Raw genomic sequence first — 7,012 nt, forward strand, 5'->3', positions numbered from 1 at the left:
AGGAAGCAAAAAAAACAGAAAACCAAACCCAGTGTCGTCGAGTCTATTCCGACTCATAGCGACCCTGGAGGACAGGGTAGAACTGCCCCATAGAGTTTCCAAAGAGCGCCTGGTGGATTCAAACTGCCGACCCTTTGGTTTGCAGCCGTAGCACTTAACCACTATGCCGCCAGCGTTCTGGCAGGAAGTAAAATCAGGGTGGAAAAGTGGTTGTCAAGTTTTTTTTGTTTCTCGTTTCTTCAGAGAGTGGAAAACGGTGTCGTTTCTGGATAGAGGGTCACAGTTGAGGGTAGAACTATGCGGAAAGCAGCACTGTTGAGCAAACTTGTGTGTACGAATTCCGAAGCTGAGATCCCCAGAGCTCGCCCCCATTCAGCTCCCAGGGCCCAGCAGACAGGAGAAGGGACGAGCCCTCTCCAAGGACACTATCTCTGGTGGTTCATTTACTGTGTCAACTTGACTAGGCTATGGTGCCCAGCCGTTTGGTCAAAGACTAGCCTAATTGCTGTTACAAAATACTTACGTGTCATAGATTGAATTGTGTCCCCCAGAGATGAGTGTCAACTTGGCTAGGCCATGATTCCCACTATTGTGTGGTTGTCCTCCATTTTGTCATCAGATGGTGATTATCCCAGGTGCTGTGAATCCTAACCTCTATGAGGTTAATGGGAAACCCTGGGGGCACAGTGGTTAAAACCTACAGCTGCTAACCAAAAGGTCAGCAGTCTGAATCTACCAGGCATTCCTTGGAAACTGTATGGGGCAGTTCTACTCTGTCCTATTGGCAACAGGTTTGGTTTTTTGGATTTTACGATGTTAATGAGGCAGGATTAGAAGCAGTTATGTTAATAAGGCAAGATGCAATCTACAGGATTAGGTTGTATCTTGAATCAATCTCTTTTGATATATGAGAGAAGCAAGCAGAGAGGAGGGGGACCTCAATACTACCAAGCAAGAAGAGCCAGGAGCAGAGTGCATCTTTTGGTTTCAGATCCCTGCACTGAGAAGCTCCTAGACCCAGGAGAAGATTGATGACAAAGACCTTCTCCCAGAGCCAACAGAGAGAGAAAAACTGTCCCTGGAGCTGGTGCCATGAATTCAGACTTCTAGTCTCCTAGACTGTGAAAGAATAAAGTTCTGTTTGCGAAAACCATCCAGTTGTAGCATTTCAATTATAGCAGCACTAGATAACTAAGACATTGTTGTTATTATCAGGTGCCATTGAATCGGTTCTGACTCATAGCAACACTATGTACAACAGAGCAAAACGCCATCCAGTCCTACGCCATCCTTACAATCTTTGTTATGCTTGAGCCCATTGTTGCAGCCGCCGTGTCAGTCCATCTCATTGAGGGTCTTCTTTTTTGCTGACCGCCTACTTTACCAAGCATGATGTCCTTCTCCAGGAACTGGTCCCTCCTGATAACATGCCCAAAGTATATGAGACGCAGTCTTGCCATCCTTGCTTCTAAGGAGCATTCTGGCTGTCCTTCTTCCAAGACAGATTTGTTTGTTCTTTTGGCAGTCCACGGTATATTCCATATTCTTCACCAACAACACAATCCAAAGGTGTCAATTCTTCGGTCTTCCTTATTCGTCATCCAGCTTTTGCATGCATAAAATGCATAAGTGATTCAAAATACTATGGCTTGGGTTAGGTGCACCTTAGTCTTCGAGACTACATCTTTGCTTTTTAACACTTTGAAGAGTCCTTTTACAGCAGATTTGCCAAAGGCAAATGTATTGTTTGATTTCTTGACTGCTGGTTCCATGGCGTTGATTGTGGATCCAAGCAAAATGAAATCCCTGACAACTTCTATCTTTTCTCTGTTTAACTAAGACATAAAAAAAAAAAAAAAATTTTTTTTTTTATTTTTTAATTATGTGTGATAAAATCAGTTGGCCTCAAATAAAGCAAACAACCTGCCATAATGCGGGTGGGCCTCGTCCAATCAGTTGAAGGTCTGAAGAGCCAGAAGGGAGTTTTCTCTACAGTGTGTCCTGCTCTGGACTACAAATAGGCATCTTGCCAGAACTCCCTTGTTCTCCACTCTTCCTATTGCCTAACCTATTTGGAATGCAACCCTTCAGGAGTCTCCAGCCTGTTAAGATTTTGGACTTCATAGGCCCCACAATCACGGAAGCCAATTCCTTAAAATAAATCTCTCTATATATATACCTTTGTATATATATACAAATATATATCCAAGAGCCCTGGTGGCACAATGGCTAAGTGCTCATTGGCTAACCCAAAGTCTGGTGGTTCAAAATCACCCAGCCACTCCGCAGGAGAAAGACCTGGTGATCTGCTGCCATAAAGATTACAGCCCAGAAAACCATATGGGGCAGTTCTACTCCGTAATAAGTGGGGGTCACCATGAGTCAGGGGCCAACTTGACGGCAGTTAACAACAACAACATATCTATCTCTATCTATATATATATGTATCTAAGGAGCCCTGGTGGCACAGTGGTTGAACACTTGGCTGCTAACCCAAAGGTCAGCAATTTGAACCCACCAGCAGCTCCACAGGAGAAAGGACCTGGCTATTTTCTCCCGTAAAGATGGTTTTTGTTGTTCCTAGGTGCTGTTGAGTCAGTTCCATCTCATAGCGACCCTGTGTATCACAGAACGAAACACTGACCAGTCCTGTGCTATGCTCACAATCGTTGTTATGCTTGAGCCCACTGTTGCAGCCACTGTGTCAATCCACCTCGTTGAGGGTCTTCCTCTTTTTCACTGAACCTCTACTTTACCAAACATGATGTCCTTCTCTAGAGACTGATCCTTCCTGACAGCATGTCCAAAGTATGTAAGACATAGTCTCGCCATCCTTGTCTCTAAGGAGCATTCTGGTTGTATTTCTTCCAAGACAGAATTGTTCGTTCTTCTGGCAGCCCATAGTATATTCAACATTCTTCGCCAACAACATAATTCAAAGGCGTCAATTCTTCTTCTGTCTTCTTTATTCATTATCCAGCTTTCACATGCATATGATGTGATTGAAAATACCATGGCTTGGGTCAGGAGCACCTTAGTCTTCAAGGTGACATCTTTGCTTTTTAACACTTTGAAGAGGTCTCTTGAAGCCGATTTGCCCAACGCAATGCGTCTTTTGATTTCTTGACTGCTGCTTCCATGGCTGTTGATTGTGGATCCAAGTAAAATGAAATCCTTGACAACTTCAATCTTTTCTCTGTTTATCGTGATGTTGCTCACTGGTCCAGTTGTGAGGATTTTTGTTTTCTTTATGCTGAGGTGTAATCCATACTGAAGGCTGTGGTCTTCGATCTTCATCAGTAAGTGCTTCAAGTCCTCTTCCCTTTCAGCAAGCAAGGTTGTGTCATCTGCATAACGCAAGTTGTTAATGAGTCTTCCTCCAATCCTGATGCCGTGTTCTTCTTCATATAGTACAGCTTCTCAAATTATTTGCTCAGCATACAGATTGAGTAGGTATGGTGAAAGGATACAACCCTGACACACGCCTTTCCTGACTTTAAACCACACAGTAGCTCTTAGTTTCGTCTGAACAACTGCCTCTTGATGCATGTACAGATTCCTCATGAGCACAAAAAGTGTTCTGTAAAGATTAAGATTAACTGTAAAGATTACAGCCTAGGAAACACTATGGGGCAGTTCTACCCTGTCACATGGGGTCACTATGAGTCAGAAGCAACTCGATAGCATGCAACAATATATCTACATCTGTACCTATACCTATATGTATATACATGAGATATTGGTGGTTCAATAGTAGAATTCTCCCCTCCATGCAGGAGACCTGGGTTCTATTCCTGGCCAGTGCACCTCATGCGCAGCCATGGAGACTTGCGTGTTGCTATGACGCTGAACAGGTTTCAACAGAGCTTCTAGACTTAGACTAGGAAGAAAAGCCTGGTGATTGACTTCTGAAAATCAGTCAATGAAAACCCACTGAAGACAGATGGATCATAATGGAATATTGTCCAATCCTCAGCCAATCATGGGGATGGCACAGGACCAGGCAGCATTTTGTTCTGTTGCACGTGGGGTCACCATGAGTCGGCAGCCGACTTGATGGCAGCTAACAGCAACTCCATATCTCGCTGGGCTGTTTTCCAGAGACCCCAGACTATGACACTGATCAGCCAGGAACTGACCCGAGAACTCTTGCCTCCCCCACGGCACCCTGCACCCTCCCCAGTCCATCAACTCAACTTATTTATTTGTCTCCTCCCCAAAGCATGTGGTCTGCTTGTGAAAAATTCCCTACACCTGGCAATGTGGAAGTAAGAGAAACTTGGAGGAGTGGCTGCAGAACTGGCCTCAGGCCATCCAAATGGAGGTGTCTCTCCCTTAGGCCTGTTACATCATCCAGTCAGATTTTCTTACTAGCAATTTCCCCCACAGGAAAGGTTCTTGTTTGTCGGTCTGTTTACTTCCTTACAACTGTTGTCCCCACTACAGTCTAAGTTCCTGAGGGGCAGCAACTTTATTGGCCCTGTTGCCATTGTATCTCCGGTGCCTAGAACATCACAAACCTCAATACCCAAGCCAAACCAAACCCACTGCCGTGGAGTCGATTCCAACTCATAGCGACCCTGTAGGACAGAGTACAACTGCCCCGTCGGGTTTCTAAGGCTGTCGTCTTTACAGAAGCAGGCTTCCATGTCTGTCTTCCACAGAGTGGCTGGTGGGTTCAAAGTGCCAACCTTTTGATTAGCAGCTGAGCACTTAACCACTGCATCACCAGGGCTCTCTCCCCCGAGAATTTCCATAAAAAACCCATTGCTGTGGAGTCCATCCTGACTCACAGCGACCCTATATGACAAAGTAGAGCTGCTCCATAGGGTTTCCAAAGGTGTAATCCTTACAGAAGCAGGCTTTCACGCTTTCTCCTACAGAGCGGCTGGTGGGTCCGAAGCGCCAACCTTTCAATTAGTAACCGAGCACTTAACCACTATGCCACCAGGGCTCCTTGCAGGCCTCAAGAGTATTTATTTGTTGAACAAATTGACATCCCTGGGTGTTGCAAATGGTTAACGTGCTCAGCTGCTAAACGAAAGATTGAAAGTTCAAATCTACCCAGAGACATCAAAAGAAATTCCTGGAGCTCCACTTCTGAAAAACCAACTGTTGAGAACCCTGTGGAACACAGTTCTACCCGGACACACACGGGTCTCCTGGAGTCAAAATCAACTCAACAGCAATTGGTTTATTGAATGAACAACTGAATGAATGAAGTATAGCTTAAAAATTAAGAGCATGGGCTCTAGAACCAGGCTAAGCAAACTATGGCCTGTGGGCCAAATCTGACCCACCACCTAGTTTTGTATGCCCCAAACTAAGAATGTTTTTGTTTGTTTGTTTGCTTTTAATGGTTGGGGAAAATGTCAAAAGAAAAATAATATTTCGTGGCATATGCAAACTATATGAAATTCAAATTTCAATGTCCATAAAGTTTTATTAGCACACAGCCATGCTCATTTGTTTACGTATATTTACATATTGTCTGTGGCTGCTATCAGGAGTCCCTGGGTGGTACAAAGAGTTAAGTGCTCAGCTGCTAACCAAAAGGCTAGTGGTTCAAACCCACCCAGAGGCACTTTGGAAGAAAAGGCTGGTGATCTACTTCCAGAAGGTCACAGCCCTAAAAATCCTGTGGAACACACTTGTCTGACACACACAGGGTTGCCATGAGTTGGAATCCACTCAACAGCAGCTGTTTTTTTCTTGGTGGCTGCTTTCATGCTACAATGGCAGAACTGAGTCATCAAGATAGAGAACATCTGGCCGCAAAGCCAGAAATATTTACTCTCTGGATATTATAGACAAAAAAATTTCCGACCCTGCTCCAGACTCTTGAATTCTAGCTTTTCTAATTTCTGGTCTGCGTGATCTTGGGCAAGCTGATTCACCTCTTTGAATCTCATTGTTCACGTCTGTTAAATGGGACTAATTGTCGATCTCAAAGAGGCCTTGCTGTGAGCACAGTGCCAAGCACGGAGTACACGCTCAATAAAAGTGAGCTCTCATTCGTATTATTATTACTGAAGCCTTTCCCATGACTCCTTAGTGCACCAGCGTACCCATTTGGTGGATGCAGAAACTAAGGCTACAAAAGATGAAGTCACTCGGCCCACGTCACACAGTGTCTGCTCTGAACGACTCTCCAGGCTGGGCAACATGGCTGAGATCTGCACACCCCCTGCCAGGGAGGGGAAACAAGCCTTCACAGCCTGGGGAAGGCACAGGCCACAGTCAGGGAGCACCATGACGTGCTGTGGTTGGGACATCTGAGCCAGGTGGCCCCGCCCCATCGTGGGGCCCTCAAGTTCACACTCGCAGCACCCCACTGTTAACCAAGTTGCACCTCTGGCTTCAGCTGTCTCCCCGGGGTGAGCGTGGGCCCTGGTTTCCCTCATCTACGGGGGGTGGGGGTGGAGCTGAGTCCCCAACCTCATCATATTGGGACTCAAGGGAGGGATTGGACAGGAAGTAGCCAGGAGGAGACATCCCAGTCTCTGCCTGGGCATGTCCTCTTCAGCCTCTGAAGCCCAGTGAACAGGCACCTCCTCAGGAAATGCACCTTGATTTTTTTTAAAAGGTTTTATTTTAAAGACAGGTTTTAGGTTTACAGCAAAATTATGCATAAAATACAGAGTTTCCAAGTCCTCCTCCCCCCCCACCCCCCCCAACAGTTTCCTCTATCACGAACATCTTGCGTTTGGGTGATACATTTGTTATAACTGAAGAACCAATATTGATGTGTTGTCATTTACTAAAACCAAAACCACACCTACTGTCATCCAGTCCATTTTGACTCATAGCGACTCCACACAACAGAGTAGAACTGCCCCATAGAGTTTCCAAGCTGCAATCTTTACATCCTTGGAAGCAGCAGTCAAGAAATCAAATGACATATTGCATTGGGCAAATCCGCTGCAAAAGACCTCTTTAAAGTGTTAAAAAGCAGAGCAGTCACTTTAAGGACTAAGATGCGTTTGACCCAAGCCATGGTATTTTCAATTGC

This window comes from Loxodonta africana, chromosome 3 (genome assembly GCF_030014295.1).
Source record: "Loxodonta africana isolate mLoxAfr1 chromosome 3, mLoxAfr1.hap2, whole genome shotgun sequence".
Lineage (NCBI taxonomy): Eukaryota > Metazoa > Chordata > Mammalia > Proboscidea > Elephantidae > Loxodonta > Loxodonta africana.